The sequence below is a fragment of the Monodon monoceros genome, unplaced genomic scaffold (genome assembly GCF_005190385.1).
Source record: "Monodon monoceros isolate NGI ecotype Baffin Bay Population unplaced genomic scaffold, NGI_Narwhal_1 Super_Scaffold_14, whole genome shotgun sequence".
NCBI classification, from domain to species: domain Eukaryota; kingdom Metazoa; phylum Chordata; class Mammalia; order Artiodactyla; family Monodontidae; genus Monodon; species Monodon monoceros.
In genome coordinates, this window is record NW_021703770.1 from 41,040,469 (window position 1) to 41,059,994 (window position 19,526).

Below are 19,526 nucleotides of genomic sequence, written 5' to 3' on the forward strand. Positions count from 1 at the left end.
TTGTCTGGGAAACTCTTATCTCTCTTCAATTTTAAATGATAACCTTGCCTGAATGATATCCTGGTTGTAGGTATTTTTCCTTTCAGCATTTTAACTATATCATGCCATTCCCTTTTGGCCAGCAAAGTTTCTGCTGAAAAATCAGCTGATTGCCTTAAGGAGTTCCTTTGTATGTGACTCTTTGTTTTTCTCTTGCTGCCTTTAAAATTCTCCCTTTAACTTTAAATTTTGCCATTTAAATTATGATATGTCTTGGTGTGGATGTCTTTGGGTTCATCTTGTTTGGGACTCTGTGCTTCCTGGACCTGGATGTCTGTTTCCTAGTGCAGGTTAGGGAAATTGTTCACCATTAAGTCATCTCATATATTTTCTTCCCCTTTCTCTTTCTCTTCTCTTTCTGGAACTACTGTAATGTGAATGTTAATATGCTTGATGTTGTCCCTAAAGTCCCTTAAACTATCCTCATTTTTTCAAATTTTCTTTGTACTGTTCTGATTGGGTGATTTCTGCTATTCTCTCTTCCAGGTTGCTTATGCATTTTTCTGTATCATTTAATCTGCTGTTGATTACCTCTAACCTATTTTTTATTTTACTTATTGTATTTTTCAACTTTGATAAGTACTTTTTAAAAATTTTTCTGTTGAAATTCTCACTGTGTTCCTCAATTCTTCTTCCAAGTCAGTGAACATTTTTGTAGCAGTTTCTTTGAACTCTTTATCAGGTAAATTACTTATCTCCATATCATTAGTCCCCCCTGCCCCCCCTCCCAGGGGATTTATCTTGCTCTTTCACTTGGAACATATTCCTGTTTTCTAATTTTGTTTGACTTTTTGTGTTTTTCTCTATAAATTAGACAAAACAGTTACCTGTCCCAGTCTTGAAGATGTGTCCTTGTGTAGGAGCATTGCTATGTACACTGAGTGTGTCTGGTGGCTTTAGAAAGAGTGCTGGAGCTAAAGCAAGCCCCAGCTGAGGGTTTTTCTGGTGCATGCCAAGGCCACCACCTTGGTGTGTCTGGGGAAGAGATCTGGAGTTGGAGGGGTTAAAGCCAAAGCCTGGCACAGGCTGGGGCTTCTCCTGGGGTGCACCCAGGGCTGCTGCCTTGATGGAAGGTGACCAGAGCCAAACCCAGCACCAGCTGGGGCTTTTCCCAGAGTGTGCTGGGAGCCACTACTTTGACAGTGGTGTTGAAGCCAGAGCCTAGTGTGGGCTGGGGTGCATGCTGGAATAGCCATGGAAGGCTGGCTAGAGTGTCAAGCACTTTTCAATCTGATTCCTGTGTGCTGGGACTCAGAGCAAGTAAATTTGTGTGTGTGCCCTTTAAGAGTAGATTTTTAGTTTTCTACAGTCCTCTGGCTCTCCTGGTCCTAAGCCCTGCTGGTTTTCAAAACCAGTTAGAGGGGAGCTGTCTTTCATGTACTGATCTCAGGGCTAGGGTGCCCATAGTGGACTCTAACCTCTCACTCCTTAGGGAGGACCTCCAAGTTTGAGATATCTCCTTTCACTTTGTGTTGCCTACTGGGGGTATGGGTCTTGACTAAATTCCTTCTCTTCCCCTCTTACCTGTCTCAGTGGGGTTTTTTTTGTTGTTTTTTGTTTTTTTTTTATATATCCTTAATTGTAGAATAGCTGTTCTGCTAGTCTTTAGATCATTCTCAGAGAGACTTTTTATATACTTACTTGTAGTTTTGATGTGTCAAAACTCGGAGGAGGTGAGCTCACAGTCTTCCTTCTCTACCGTCTTGATCCTGCCTCAGTGTGTCTATGTTGAAATGCTAGGAGGACTACTTAATTACTTTATTAAGCTCCTTTTCTCAGAAAAAATAGTCCTATTACATTGTATTTAGTTTCCCACTGTAAATTTGTCCCCAAATTCTCTCTTTCCTAATATTTACATTCTAGTATGTAAGACACAGGATAGAAAGTTATTTTTCAACATTTTGAGTTTGTCCTGTTCTAAACATGTAAAATAATGAGAGAACTTCACATCCCAACTACTTACCCAAGGAATACCCAAGATTTTGTTTCATCTGTTTGTTTGTTCAGCTACTGCTTTCATTGAGCCCTATCAGTTGTTTGGTTACCTGAAATCCTCTTACCAGCAACCTTATGACTTGATTGCTTGGTCAATCCCCTGAGTAAATTTAGGTGTATCGCCCAATGAGAAAATGATGCCTCCCTCATTCTCACCTAACAAAAGAAGGAGTTATGCCAGTCCAAGTTATTGTAAATTGAGACAGGGTATAAAAAACCTGAAGTGATTCTAGCACCTAGGATGAGCTATCTGTCTTACCTTGAAGCCCTGAAACTTCTGAGTATTTTGCTTAGCTACAGACGTTGTGGTCAGTACCATGGACTGTAGGCTGCTAATAACCCATATAATTTTGTTGCATATACAAATTACAGTCATTTGTAGAGTATTATAAAAATATTTTATTCTTCATGTTTAAAAACCTATAACTATATTGTCTGTTAGTATAAATATTTTATTATGAATTTGTTTTTTATGTTCAGCCTTTATATCCTGGAATCACTACAGCATAAACTATTATATAAACTTAGCTATATGTATCAACTATCCTTACCCAACTACTTGAAAATATCTAATGTACTGATGAATTTTATTTTAGACTTTTCTCAAAGCAGATTCAAATGTTATTTTCTACCTTTGCCAATCTTTGGACATTTTAGCATTACTGCTTTACAAGAATTGCCTTCATCTTAAATAGCTATAAATTATTAGCCCATTAATTGGATGTGATAAAGAACTTCCATTAGATAAAAATATAAATCTTATTGACACAGGGACACAAGAATTATGCATTTGAATATTGCCAACTATTACCTTTCACACATACATCAGAAAGCTGTGTTCTCACTCTCTAATTTAAATGCAATTGATAATTAAAATGTAATCTTAAAGTGTGACCAGAATTTATATTTCTGTAAATTATTTAAGTCACAAACATCAGAGGACTATATAACTAAAATGGCATATATTTCACACATTATGAATAAAAATTTATTTTTCCAGGTATCAGCAGAAAAAAAGCAAATATGTACTTATACAGATGTAAATTAAAATCTAGCAATCCTTTCACCAAAGGACATGTCCGCAGGATATTTCAAATCATGAAGTGTGTGGGTACACTCATTAACTCATGGGAATTAACCATCTGGCACATGATATCCCCACTGGTTTGAAAGAAAAATAGGTCTTTTTAAACAAAACGCTCTCCATTCAGTATGCAGAACAGTCATCAACAGAATACTCACTGTTGGGTTGAAACACAAGGAAATAAGATCTGAGGCATAGAACAAGTCATCCTTAAAAAGTTATTAGAATCTCAGTGACATTGATAAAAGACCACACAACAACATTTTGCCTAACCAAAGATTTGATGCCAAATAAGACAGCTGTATATGAAATAGAGGTTCTACTCACTACTACCTACAGGAGTTTATATTAACTATAATATAGTTATAGTTAATATAAACTAACTGCTAACTATATAACTATCTGTGTACTTATACCTATAATAATACCTATATAGCTACTTATATGCCTGTAGTAGGATTCTATAGGTTAACATCTGCTCCTTCCACCCATGGACCTAGCTTTGGAAAACTGTGCTCTGCTGATTGAACCTAAAATGTCCCTGTGCTAATAAGCAGTCCAATTTTATTTGAATCTCTCTGGTACCAACCAAAGCAGCAACCTAACTCTTTCTCACCCCAAATAAATGGAATAGGTAGAAATGTTTATAAATGTAAAATAATTTACCTTAAAATTCCCATATTAAGACACAGTGCACTGTAACTCTGAGTAATATAAATTATGGAATTTTATATACACTATTAATTAAAAACCACAAAACTTAAACATTTGCTTATTACAAAACCAATTCTTATTACTCTATAATAGGGAGTCACAGTAGGGGGATGTCATCATCTGTTTTATAAGCATTACTTGAGTGCCTCCTATGTATTCAAGCTTCCATTTTGAGGCTCAAAGAGAATATAAAAGAAGTAAAGTATGTTGCCCAGGAATTTACCATGTAATTAGGGCAGAAACCTACACATATATGAGTCAACTTGGAAAAAATTCTAAGGCTATATGCAAGTTTAAGAGAGTATATATTATGATAAAGTAAAATACCAAAGTTTAAGTAAGGTAAACTTAATAAGCAAATGCTTCTTATACCCAGTGAACCCTAATATGAGCTTTGAAAGAAGTGGAGACTTTGGTTTGAAGGATAGAAAATACAAAGAATTATAAGAGAATAGGTAAGGACTGGAGGAAAGAAAATTACTTCCCTTGTTAGAATAGAAGACCCTGTAGGAAGAGTGAGATGTGAGTTGGGAAAGATACATTGGGGTTAATGGAGATCCTGATATCTGCATAATGGATCTGAAGAAATAGGAAGTCACTGTAAATTCATGAGCCAAGTGGCACTGTGACAGAGAGCTCCTGGAAGCAATATACAAACTGGAGTCCAATAGAAAGAGACTGAATATAAAAGGCATGAGGACAAGGCAGTTCATACTTGATTTTATATAAATGGACAAGATCCCATGGCTCCCAAACATTCACAGGGTAATCCGTGGAATAAACTACTTACCACGTGATCAGAAGGGAAAATAAGGAACATATAAGAGGAATTAAAAGACAGGCCTCTTCCCAACCTTGACTATCCTCACAGTACTTTCTTATTATTATATGAAAAGTCTACTTTTCACCCTGCTTTGAATGCTTAAATGAGCCCAGTATTTCAGTTAAGTCCTGAACCTCCAAAATTCATCTGGGTTCATATCACATTCCATCCTAGTTATACTACTCCTCCTTTCTTGGTTCCTTCAAACCCTCTCTCCATTTAGTGTGACTTTTCCAAACCCCACTTTCATTTTGAGTGTTTATGTTGGCTCTCACTCCCTTACTGACTCTCTGGATTAATACTCTGATTTTGATCTTACCATCCCAACTCTCACCTTAGAGCCTTTCCTCTAGTTGGAAGCCTCAACTTCTGAGCACCATACACACTTGAGATTGGGGTCCTTGTCTATTTTGTGCTCAATTATATCTTATATCTAGCTGGCTTTACACAAATAATTAAAATCTAAAGATTACAGCAAAAAGGGAATTTGGACTGTCTGTGATACCAAATCCACTTTTAAAAATATATTTATTTTATTAATCATTCTAGCCTCCTATGTCCTCAAACTAGAGAAGTTTTATATTGTTTCTGGAACCAAATTTATTAATCCACAGAGCTTCAGACAAAGCCCTCCACTTTTGGAATTCAGAGCAGTGCCCTATGATAATTCCTTCACAAGCTAAGATGTGGAAAGTTTGGTAACCACACAGAAGATTGAGATTATCTTTACATTTACTTACTTGACACCTCATTTGGTGTAAATCTGAAGGTCAGTTTCGTAAAGAATATCACATGGCTCACTGTCCAAATTCCTAACGAAAGCTTCTTTAAGCGAGACTTCCTCCCCTTGCATTTTGTGCTTTACCTTGGAGAATTCCCCCCCAAACACTTACAAGATGACATACATTTTTAGGTACTAAAATATGTCAAGTCTTAACCCCAGGTGGTATGACAGTCATAGGCATTTCACAATTAAGAAAAGTCATGTATTTTTAATAATTTTGCTGGTGGCAACTGTCTTTTCTTACTGTTGTTAGATTATTCTTTTCCCTCCCACTCACATTTCTATACCATTCTTTAACTCCAGTTTTAAAACAAAACACCACAACTTTCGAAAACACAGTTGAGAACATTTGACCACTTGGTACACAGAACTGCCTAGCAGTAGCCCCTCCCCACCCCCTTGCTAAATGTCCTAGATTGGGCATGAACTTTAAAACCTCAGGGGACTTCCCTGGTGGTCTGGTGGGTAAGACACAGCACTCCCAATGCAGGGGCACCAGGTTTGATCCCTGGCTGGGGAACTAGATCCACATACATGCCACAACTAAGAGCCCGCATGCTGCAACAGAGTCTGCATGCCACAACTAAGACCTGGCACAACCTAAATTAATAAAATAAAATCTCAGATACAGAGACAATTCTACCAGGTGTTGGCTGTTCTAGAGTGGATATAAAAAGCAGTGCTCTGAATACCACAGTAGAGGCAGGAATTTTGAAGGCTGAAAACCTACCCTCCTTTATTAAATAATTCAGTTATTCAACCACCACTTACTTGTACTTTTAAGAACCAAAAATAATTTTTTCCTGCAAGGTATTTTTTAAGACTTTAATTTTTAGAACAGTTTAAGGTTCACAGCAGTATTGAGCAGAAAGTATAGAGATTTCCCATACACCCTCTGCCCCAATCCATGCATGGCTTCCCCCATTATCAATATCCCCCACCAGATGTAGGTTTACAGATGTAGAAGGCCACTAAACCTACATCAACACATCTTTATTACCCAGAGTCCATAGTTTATATTAGGGTTTACTCTTGGTGTAGTACATTTTATGGGTTTAGACACATATATAGTAGCATGAATCCACCATCATGGTATCATACAGTACAGTTTCACTGCTCTAAAAACCCTCTGTGCTCTGACTATTCATCTGTCCCTCACCCTCACGCCTGGCAACCATTGATCTTTTTACTATCTCCAAAGTTTTTCTTTTTCCAGAATGTCATATAGCTGGAATCATACTGTAAGATTTTTTTTTAATTTATCCCTTCCACACCTCCATGTGTGAGTGTGTGTGTGTGTGTGTAGCAACAGGCTAATAGTATAATGTAACACCAGCCTCCCCACTTCAGCTCTGAGGACATTGAGAAATAGCAAAACAGAGATTATCCTACTCATTTGGAGCACAAGCAAAAGACATATCATTAAATAATGGAAGACCTTGGATTGCTGAGCTTATAGTACATCCCTGATACTCACTGCTCTGCCCAAAATTTAAAACTGTCCTTTAGTAAAAAAAATGATAAATGGGGTTGCTAGTGCCCTGTCATTCTGAGAGAAACTGTTATCCAGGTAAAAAAATAATCATTTTATGCAAAGAATGACCCATCCCCAAGCGACTGCCTAATTACTGTGTCCCAGATTTCAAATAATGATGAGAACTATCAAGATCCTTTCCAAGAGTTGATATCCACTTTAATCAGGGGTTTCAACCTAGATGTGGTACAGTTTTCTGTATCTTTATCCTTTTTAGCAATTAAGATAATCTGGATGTAAGGGCTGGCAAGGATGAACCCACCTGAGTCCCCCAAGTGATTGAGCTTGTCAAGCAAATGTACAGAGAGGGCTAAGCCAAAGGTTTTATAGAAATCTCCTGTAGCTCCACCAGGGCCAAGAACTTTCTCTTGGGGAAGATTTTTAATTACTTCATCTATTTCTGAAAGTAAAGGGGAATCAAGTAATTCCCCAGTCTTCTGCAAATCACCTAGACAACTTGGAAGGAGTGAGAACTGTTTATCTGTTCATGATATTGAGTTCTAATTTCTATATCACTATTCATCTTGTTTTTGAAATACCTTATTAAGGAGCCCTGGGCCTGTGTTTGTCTTTTTCTCCTTTGGGCACCTAACTTCTATCATAGTTAGGAGTTTATTGTCAAAGCTCTCATCCTCCCACTGGTGTAGGTATTGCCTAGCTGAGTGATGGATATCTTCACTTTATGGATTATGAGTGAGCTCAGAGCTGGTGGGTTGAAGGAAAAGTTTGCTTATGACTTTTGGCAGAGGTTATCCTCCAAGTCTGGATTCTGCCTTTATTTCCTAGAAAGGTTGTTTTCTCAATCAACCTTTCCCATGTATATTTTTTATTGAACAGAGAACAGAAGTCACAAAATTGAAACAAGAGAGCAGACAACAATGTTCAAGAAAACAAACAGCTATCATAAATCCTTTTGGGAAATAGCTGTATACAAGTAAATCTGATAAATGAAACACAGATTATTAATTTTTACACCAGTAGAAACATTTTAACTGTGGTTAATTTGTGTCATCCAGTGTGTTTTATGATAATTTGGGGAGCTAGACCAGGTAATCCATTTTACAAAATCTACTTTCATTCATCTGAAGACCCTGAAAGCTTCATGTAATAAACATTTTATTTTGCTAAGAAGACACTCACTTTGATAAATTAGGGGTTTCTCAAATGAAAATGTTTTAAGAGATTTTTTAAAAATCTTTAAAGTAGATCATAACTAGATCTAAAATCCAACCAAGCTATAACTATACAAGACACTGATTCATTTTTATAGGTTTTCCCTCTAAATAAATTAGTGGCAAGCCTTGTAGCCCTTGATTTAAAATAATCTATTTTTCAAAATACAGTATTATCAATTTCAAAGTTTAGGTCCCCATTCAAGTATTTCATAGCACATCATACATTTTTATTTATTGTCAAACATTGTTATTTTCACTTTTTCTAATCTTCAACTTTCACATTCAATCCTAACTTCTTAAAGTCATGTCGTATTTTACGTTTTAAGTTTTGTATTATTATATAGACTCTCAAGCTTAAACTCCTTCTAGCTATTTATTTGTTATGTATTTTTATGGTCATTATTAATAAAATTAATTGAATTCTGTGACATTTTAAATTTTAATGAGCTTCTTCAGATACTTGGCATTGGGCCTCCAAAATTTGTTTTGTGTCTTCCAAGTTGTTTAGACAGCAACTTGATCAATATGGTAATTTTCTGGAAACTCTCTTCTTATTATAGTTGATTATTTTTAATTAACTCAAATTTAGTTGCTAATCTGTTATAATCCCTAGCGATGCATGGCACAAGTATGTCTTTTCCTAGTAAGCTAGCATTGATAGTAGAATTTCTGGGCTCTGTTCTCCTATTTAGACCTAGGAAAGTGCTAATTATTTGTCCCCCTGGGTGCAGAAGGGAAAATTAAAAGACTTGCAGTGCACTTCTTCATAAAATTGGAATTTTGCCCTTCATCAAAGACCTTGAAGAAGAAGAGGTTGGAGCATCTTTGCTAGAAATGCCAGTTTATAGTTCTGGTGACCAATGATCTTAGATTTTTCCAGATATATACTATTTGAAATACTCTGTCCTGTTGTCTGATCATATGTCTTTAATTTTGATTTAGAAAATATGATCACTGCTGTCTGACTTATCATCAGAACCTACTCTTAAAGTACAATTCCCCAAAATTCCTGACTCTCCAAACCTCATCTAGGACAGAACCATGTTAACACGTACTAATTTATAGAAGGCCACTAAGTTCCAAGAAAGAGAAAAATCTAAATGTGCCTTTTAGTAAGGTGGTCCTTGCTCATCATAGAACTTCTTGGGAGCTAACAAATCTAGGTGCTGTATAATAATCACAACTTTTATCACAAAAAAATCACAAAAAAAAAAGCTTTTTTTTCTTTAAATTAACTTATTTATTTATTTTTGTCTGCATTGGATCTTCATTGCTGAGCATGGGCTTTCTCTAGTCGCGGCAAGCGGGGTCTACTCTTCATTGCGGTGCATGGGCTTCTCATTGCGGCGGCTTCTCTTGCTGTGGATCACGGGCTGTAGGTGCATGGGCTTCAGTAGTTGTGGCTCACAGACTCTAGAGCCCAGGCTCAGTAGTTGTGGCCAATGGGCTTAGTTGCTCTGAGGCATGTCGGATTTTCCCAGACCGGGGATCGAACCCATGTTCGCTGCATTGACCGGTGGATTCTTAACCACTGCACCACCAGGGAAGTCCTTCATGAAGCTTTTATAGTTTATAACACACTATCAGCTCACCTAAGCCTCACATCTCTTTGAGACAGATATTATGACCTCCAGTATACAAAGGAATATATTACTTAATTCTAGCAATTAAGTCCAAGACTTGGACTCTCCTCTTCCCCTCACTGCTCTTCCATGACCCCACAGTTCTTTCTGGATTATACTTCTTTGGGTATTGCAGACAATGGTTATGAGCATGCAGTGACCCTTTCCTGAAGCAGGAAGTTTGCATAAATAGCCTGGCCCGGTGTCTGCACAACATCTCACTAAAAAAACCTCCTTAAACAGCACTGTAGTAGTTTCACACAGTACTTCACATAGAAAACCTTCTTAGATTTTTCTCCTTAGACACTACTTTCTTCTCCTAGAATTTCAAACTCAAAGCTCCTGCTAAAACCTTTTTCTATCCTTGACCATCCCCCTCAACCCCCATAATCTTTATGACGTCTTTCTATTGCCTTTCTCTTCACCCCTCACTTCCTCCATCTCTCCTGTCATCTCTTCCCATCACTAAAGCATTTTTTATCTACCAGCCTGCCTAGTGGGCCACTGAAAGTATTGAAAGATTCCTGAAAGTCTTGTTTTTTTCTTACCCTCACAGGTTTTCTCCGTAGAAAATCTAGTTGAGAGTCCATCTCTTTTTTTTTTTTTTTTTTACATCTTTATTGGAGTATAATTGCTTTACAATGGTGTGTTAGTTTCTGCTTTATAACAAAGTGAATCAGTTATACATATACATATGTTCCCATATCTCTTCCCTCTTGCGTCTCCCTCCCTCCCACCCTCCCTATCTCACCCCTTTAGGTGGTCACAAAGCACCAAGCTGATCTCCCTGTGCTATGCGGCTGCTTCCCACTAGCTATCTATTTTATGTTTGGTAGTGTATATATGTCCATGCCACTCTCTCGCTTTGTCACAGTTTACCCTTCCCCCTCCCCATATCCTCAAGTCTTTATTCCTGTCTTACCCCTAGGTTCTTCTCATCTCAATAACAATAGTACTTTGTAGGAGGGAACAAAGAGAGGAGATTTAACATTTGGGGAGTGTTTATTTTATGCCCTATCCTGATGGGCAGTGTGAAGTGGTAGAAAACTAGATTTAGATTAAGATTGCCCCACCTAACAGCTATGTGATCTTGGGCAAGTTGTTTATTTTCTATTTTGCCTCAGTTTCACTCGTAGTACTGTTTTGAGAATGAAAAGATATAATGTATGTCATTTGCCTGGTGTATAGACACTAAATAAAGTGTATTTTTGTAATGGCATAAAGTAAATTTTGCAAAAGAGGAAAATGAGTTTTTCAGAAATTTAATACTGAACCTAGGTCATAAAGCTCATAAATAACAAGACCAAAAAGAGAGCTCAGTGGATATCAAGTGACCAGGAACAGTGTGTTGAAACTACATTCATTTAGTGCAAGAGGTGTTCAGTAGTGAACTTCCCATATGTAGAGTTAATTTTTGCCAAAGATCTACCTTTCTGCAACTTCACCCAAGAAGTTTTCATTTGGATTTAGATCAGCAGTTCACATGTTTAATCATCAATATTACTTCTGTTCTCCCTTCTGCCCCATGACAACAAAAGTGCACGCAGTTACATATGATAGGACAACTGAATTCAGTACTGTTTTTCTTGTCACAGTTCTGCTTTCTCTGATAGCTTGAAAGTTATGATTGTCTGGACAATTTTCAAAATATTTAAAACAAGTTTTCATTTCAACTGAAAAGAAATCAATCACTTCATCTGAACTGATGGGAATAGCAGGGATCCTGGAGTTTCCTTTATGCCTAGAACAAGGTCGAAATACAGAATGTTCTTATTTGACTTAACTGCCTTCAAATATACTTAATAGTATCTATTTTATAAAGATTATTTGTTGCTAAACCCATTGATATTTACATTTTTTAAACATCTTTATTGGAGTATAATTGCTTTACAATGGTGTGTTAGTTTCTGCTTTATAAAAAAGTGAATCAGCTATACATATACATATATCTCCATATCTCCTCCCTCTTGCGTCTCCCTCCCACCCTCCCTATCCCACCCCTCCAAGTGGTCACAAAGCACTGAGCTGATCTCCCTGTGCTATGCAGCTGCTATATTTACATTTTTTAAACTACAAGGCAAGGCAAATTTGATCAAGAACAATTTTCTTGAAAGCAATTTAAAATCCATTGATAATAATAAACCCTTTTATTGAACATGCTCTCCTCAACATCCCAAGTTTTTGATCAAGAAAATGGATGTCAGTTTTAGGCACACTTTAAAACACTTAAAATTTGACTCATCCATTTCTCTCCTCAACTTTTGAACTCAATGTGTTACGGAACATTTATTTTTTCTTCTCTGACAGTAAGACTTTATTATTATGTAGGTGTATTTATCATAAGCTCTTATTCCTCTCAGAGCTATCTGACTTTCAAAAGAGGACGACAAAAAAGTCTATGTTTAATTCAAGTAATAGATGGTACCAAAAGAGACTAAGCATTTTGAAAGCATTACAGTTTAAAAAGGACTTTTACATATGGTATCACTTTTGTTCCTCTGGGTAGCCATATGTAGATGGTATTATTATTCTTTTATCCCTTTTTTTCTGAATAAGGATACTGACACCTCAGAGATAAAATGAATTTTCCATGTGGTCAAACAGTTCAAATACAGACCTTCTTACCCCAGAGACCATACTCTTCTCACTATATACTGACCAGCCTCCCCTCACATGAAATGTCATTTCCAGACACTAGTGGGTGAAGTACAGGGGAACTTGAGAACAAAACAATGCAATCAATAACAAAACAATGCAATCAAAACAAAACAATCAATAAATTGATTCATAAACAGTGGAAAATTCTATGTTGATACTATCCATGGTGCATCCATCCAATAGTTGTTTTGTTACACTTAAATCAGAAAATAACAGAACTGTGGTTCTGCCAGAGAGAGGTAGATGACATGAATGTTCGGGACTTCTTTTGCTCTGCAAGGAAAATATTTGTTGAGCAGGTTCTTCTAGGGTTACCTAGAAGAAATGAGAAGCTGACATAATAAAACAATACCTACAGTTAGCTAGATTTATTTGACAGATTAGGGAGCTAGGATGTGATCAGGATACAGGTTGACCTCTGAGATTATTGTGACAAATAAACTCAATTTCTCTCTTTTCTTCTTCTTTATTCCCTCATCTCCATTCTCTATGATAAAACAAAGGTTTTGTCTAGAATTCTGAAATAGCATTTTATTATAAAATTACTACAAACTCAATGCAGAAAATTTTTCAAATACAGAAAAATAAAGTATTCAAACCACCTTACATCCCACTACCCAGAGATAATAACAGTTAACATATCGATACACTATACAGTTGACCCTTGAACAACACAGGTTTGAACTGCACAGATCCACTTACGCACAGATTTCTTTCACTAAATAAGTTCTAAAGTACTATAGGATCCATGGTGGATGAATCTGAGGATTCAAAAACATGGATACAAAGGGCTTATAAAGTTTTACATGGATTTTCAACTTCAAGGAAAGTTGGAGCCCTGTGTTGTTCAATATCAACTGTATATCTTTCAAGTAGCTTTTTTCTTTAAAATATTACATTACACATATAACTTTATATATAATTGTTATCACTTAGTATAGTGTACCTTTTCACTTACAGAAATTTTTGTTAAATTGATTGAATATATGGTCCAAATTTTTCATGCCATCCTGTGTTCGTTCTTGTTCTTGTACCTTCACACACTGACCCTCGGCTTGGCCATGTGACTTGCTTAGGCCAGTGGACTGCAGCACATTTGTAGCAAACAGATCCAAGTCAACAGAATTTCCCTTCAGACCTCTCTATAGACTTTGAGAGGTTGTTTTAAGCAAATAGTTTGGGGGTAGTTTACTAGGCAGCAATAGTTAACTGATACAACATTCTATAATAGATACACACACATGCTAAATTTATTCTTCGCCCTTCTATTATTCTATACATATCAACCAGAGTGATTGTCTTAAAATGGAAATAAAATCATGTTATTTCCTTTGTAAAACATTTCAATCACTTCCTCACTGCTTTGGAATACAATCCAATCAACTCAGCATGGCCTATACACCCTGGGTAATCCACTCCTGCCACTCATGCAGCCTTATTGCTTGGTTCCTCCCCTCATGCACCACACTCCAGCCACACGGGTTTTTTTAAAATGTGTCTTCCCCACAGAGCCATTGTACAGGGTGTTCTCTCAACCTGGAATGCTGACTGTATGCCACTGTTCATCCAACAGCTCTGATTTTAAATATCATCAACTCAAAAAAAACTTTCTTGATGATACTATCTAAAGAAGTGTCCTTCAACCTCCAGTTATTTTCATCCTCACATTTCTTTCTTAGCACTTGTCACAGTAATGAACACTTCATTTATTAGCTTAGTTGCTTCTTGTCTATCTACCTTTCTTGGTCATAATATCAATGAGGACAGGGCCATGTCTGTTTTATTCACTGTGCTATCCCCAACATCTATCTGAATATCCGAAAACCTGTGGGTTCAACATATTTTGGGTAAATGTATGAAAATTTATACCAAAATTAAATTTTAAAATACCCTATTATTGGACATACAGGCAGTTTTTATATGTATATATTTGACACATATGCTACATATTTATCAAAGCTTTTAAAAATCAGCAAGAAAAAATGTTCAACATGATAAATGTAATTAACACTGCTGTGTGTTATACATGAAAGTTGTTGAGGGTAAATCATAAGCATTCTCATCACAAGGCAAAAATTTTGTTTTTCTATTTCTTTAATGTTATATCTGTATAAGATGATAGATGCTCACTAAACTTACCGTGGTAATCATTTCATGATGTATGTAAGTCAAAACATTATGCTGTACACCTTAAACTTATACAGTACTATACATCAATTATATCTCAATAAAACTGGAAGGAAAAAAAATCAATGAGAAAAAAAGATAGAAACCCAAAAGAAAATCAGAGAAGAATATGATGGGCAATTTCATTAATAAGAAAAAGAAATACAGATGAATAAAAGCATATACATAAATGTCATACCTCAATAGAAATGAAAAGTAAAATGTTATACAAAACATTATTTAACATTATTTATAGTTTGAAAAAATGTAAACAATTACATTACAACAATTCAAGAATAAGCACTCTTATACCCAGCTGACTCAAGCATAGATGGATGTAATTTTTCTGGAGGCTTCATAGACATGAGATATCATGTGTATTAAAAATATGCAATTATTTGACCTTACAATTCCACTTCTGGGAAGTTATCTTAAGGAAATAATAATGAAAAGTTACCATCATTGTAAATCCTATCCATATACTGATGAAGTGACAGCCAAGACTCTGCCCTGCACTGGTCACTTTCTTGTGCATATTTCTTTATTTACTAGGTGTTTTTATTCCTAGGACACAGGATTTGCAAAGCATTCTTACCTCTGTTAAGCCTCCTTTTTAATATTGTTTTGGAAAAAAAAAATTCATTGTCCTACTAATGATTACCTACTTTCCATAGTCTCCTAAAGAGTCAGTCACTTGGATAATACTGGAAGGCATAATAGGTTCAATTCCATAGAACAAAACTTAATTACTCAACTTCCTAGAGTCTCAAAATACTTAATGGGTATTTTAAAATGATATTGTATGTGAAATTGCTTTGTGAATTCTAGTTGATGGTTTTACTAAAGTTTTTGTAGTGATTCTTCACCCAGATCTCTGATGTCTCCTTTTATAGTCACCTTTATTATGAATTCTTGTACTTAAATGTTGGTGTACCCCAGGATTCTGTTCTTAGCTTTCTTTTATTTTCAAAATATATATAATCCCTGAGCTGATTTTATCTACTATAATATCTTCAAAGAGCACTTATTATTGATGGTTCCCAATTTATGTTACTGTCCATCAATGTTCTGGTTCTGCTCTTTTCTTCTAGGCATATATATGAATAAGATTGTGCTTTCCTACTCCTTTGAAGTTACACATGCCTGTGTGACTTTTTTTGGCCAGTATAACTTTAACCAGAATAGACACGTGTGACTTCCAGGCAGAAGTCTCTAAAAGACAGTGTGCAATTTTATTGATACAAAGTTCTCTCCTGTTCAAGGACCAGTCACTTTCCAATTGATAAAGTCTCCTTTATCTGATGTCTTTAAGTAAGTGTTAGAGAGATATGTAACATCAGCAGAAAATAAAACTGTTGTTTTTAAGTCACTAAGTTTTATGGATGTTTGTTACTGCAGCAGAACTGACTGACACTGCCTCAATTCCATTTTATTTTTCTGCCTGGACGTCTATACTCTGATGCTCCACAGACAAAGTATAACATAATCTTCCCTTCAAATTGATTATCCTCTGGTGTCCTCCATATCTGTTAATGGAACTTCTGTACAATTAGTTGTCCTGGGATTCATCTTAGTCCTTCTCTATTACACCCACATCTAATCAGTTATGGAACCCATTCATTCTATCTCCTAAGTACCTTAATATGAAGCTCCACAGTTTGTTTTAACTGGTGCTACCTTGATTCATGTCATAGTTATTACAAATCATTCCCAGTTAGCTTCCAGTTCATCTGCTTAGCACCCTTCCAATCTGTCGTTCACACAACAGCAGCATGTTTAAGTTTCCTAAAACTTAAAAGTGATCAAATCACTTCTCAACCTAAAATGATTCAAGCTATTACCTCTGGTTACTTTTCAAGTCTTATTTCTCTCTCACACACAGATTTTATGCTCCAATCATACTAAACTCCTTGGATGAATATGTCCTACTATTTCCTACGTTTATGCCTTTGTCTTTGCTTTTCTCAAACATCTCTATGTCAAATCCCCAGCATTCGAGTACTCTGAAGATAAGCATACAGTTTTAGCTACTTCTTGGAAGGTGTAACTGAGTAAGTGGGCTCATTTCATGCTGTGCAATGGAAAGTTCAAACACCAAGGCAACATTCTTTTTCAGAGAGAAAAGGCTTTAATGTAGAGTGGCCAAGCAAAGAGACAGAAGGCAAGGCTCAGTTCTCTCTCCCCACTCATGTTTTGTGTGGGATATTTATTGTGGGAGGAGGGAATGAGAGGGTGTTGGGACTAAGAAATGATTGGTAGGAGGGTAAAGAGAAGTTTTAAGTGTCTTCTGAACAGCTGCAACTGTCTTTCATGTCTCTTCATGGGTTGTATGTGTAAATTCAGGGGGGTTCATGTGTTTAATGCAGTAAATTTTCAGCCCATGACATCTAAAATTCACTGATCATTCTAGTCCCTAAATACATCTGAGTGATGTTCAGTCAAAGGAGGATGTCAGCAAGCTGTTTTCTCATCTGTAGTTTTTCTATTGTTCTGCAAGCTAAGCTAAAGGGTCTTAATTAATCATCTTTTGCCTTATTTTAACCCGGTGGGTATGAGCATACAGTTTCAAAGGTAGAGTGATTTGTCTTGAAAAATTAGCTAAGAATGAGAAAAAAATCCAACTCATGTTTTATTAAGAAAATATTGTCTGTGTCTCTGCAGACTTTAAATATTTTTTAAATCACTGTTCATCTTAGAATTTTCAATGTGAAACTGAAAACTAAAACTGTAAGTCATTTTAAAACTTCAAATAATAGAATTTTTAACGCTAGAATAGAATCCATTTGGAATGGTTAAGCTGCCATATATCATGATATACCAGTGTAGTGTCTTCTGGGTGGAAATAATGTGTACTATTTAGAACCCAAGCAAAAATGAATATCAAAACCATAAATTGCTGAGACTCTCTCCATGTCAATACTGACTTCAACATGACTTCCCTCCAATAAAATATGTGACAAAGAATTTTCAGATGCTGTCAGCAAGCTCCAGGTAGAATAACTTCTGTTCTTAGTGAGTGGCCAAAATGGTGGTAAAAGAAGACTCTGAGCCCGCCTCCTCCCACAGACAAACCAAGATTGTAAGTATTTACAGAGAAACTATCCATGAGAACAACCTGAATACTATCAGAAAAGATCTTCTACAGCTAAAGATATAAAGAAGGAACCACAATAAAACTGGTAAGAGGGGCAGAGACACATATAGTTAAGACCCACACTTCTGGGTAGGCAACCCACAAAGGCAGAATAATTACAATTGAAGTAGTTCTCCCCAAGGAGCAAGGGATCCAAGCTCCACATAAGGCTCCCCAGCCAGGGGATCTGACACCAGGAAGAGGAACCCCCAGAATATTTGGCATTGAAGGCCAGTGTGACTTACATTCAGGAGAGCCACAGGTCTATGGGTAATAGAAACTCCTCTCTTAAAAGGAATGCATAAAATCTTACACACTGTGAGACCCAGGGCAGCAGTAATCTGAAAGGAATCTGGGACATACCCAGTTGGTGATCCTGCAGAGCCTCCCAGTGAGGCAGGATGCAATTAAAACTCACCCTGGGGACATATGTGCTGGCAGCAGCCATGTTGAGAAGCTCATCCCACCACAAGAACACTAATGATGTTGAGTTCCATTTTGAAATCCTTCCTCAAGCTTATTAGTGCCAAGATCCAGGCCCACCCACCAGCAGTAGGCAGTCTCCACACAAGGCAAGGCCTGACAACCAATTGGACCAGGGCCCAGCCACACCTATCAGCATTCTCACAGGAGTTGGCCTGGCCACAACAGAAGGACACATGCAGCACACATAAAGAGCACCCCAAAAATATATAGCTCTCATAATCAGAGGTGAGGGTGCTGCTGGGCCCCATAATACATTTCTTACATAAGACCACTCCTCCATGATCAAGAAATGTAGCCAACCTACATAAAAATACATAGAAATAAAAACAGCAAATAAGAAAAAATGAGGCAACAGAGAAATGTATTCCAAATGAAGGAACAAGATAAAACCCCAGAAGGAGAACTAAGTGAAGTAGAGAAGCAATCTACCCAATAAAGTGTTTAAAGTAATGATCATAAAGATGTCCAAAGGACTTGGGAGAAGATTATATGAGCAGAGTAAGAAGTTAGAAGTTTTAAACAAAGAGTTAGAAAATGTAATGAAGAACCAATCAAAGCTGAAGAATACATAACTGAAATAAAAAATACACTAGAAGGAGGAAGGAGTAGATTAGATGATACAGAGGAACAGATCAGCAAACAAGAAGGCAGAGTAGTGGAAATCACTTCAGCTGAACAGAAGAAAAAAATGAGGGCAGTTTGAGATGTTCTAGGACAACATCAAGTGAACTAACATTGGCATTATAGGGGTCCCAAAAGAAGAAGAGAGAGAGAAAGGGGCAGAAAACATATTTAAAGGCATAATAGCTGAAAATTTTCCTAACCTGGGAAAGAAAAGAGACATCCAGGTCCAGGAATCACAGAGAGTCCCAAAGAGGTTTCCAAAGAAAACCACACCAATATACATCATAATTAAAATGGCAAAAATTAAAGATAAAGACAAAATATTAAAAACAACAAGGAAAATGCAACATTGTGTACTAGGGAACTCATAAAGGGCTATCAGCTGACTTTTCAGTAGAAAATCTGCAGGACAGAAGGGAGTGGCACAATATACTTAAAGTGATGAAAGAAAAAAAAAAAAACCTTCAATGAAGATTATTCTACTTGGCAAGGCTTTATTCAGATTTGAAGGAGAGATCAAAAGTTTTACAGACAAGCAAAAGCTAAAAGCACCACCAAAGCAGTTTTACAAGAAGCTAAAGGGACTTCTCCAAACTAAAAAGAAAAGGCTGAAACTAGAAATATTAAATTATGAAAGGAAAAATCTCATTGTTAAAGGGAAATATACAGTAAATGTAGTAGATCAATCA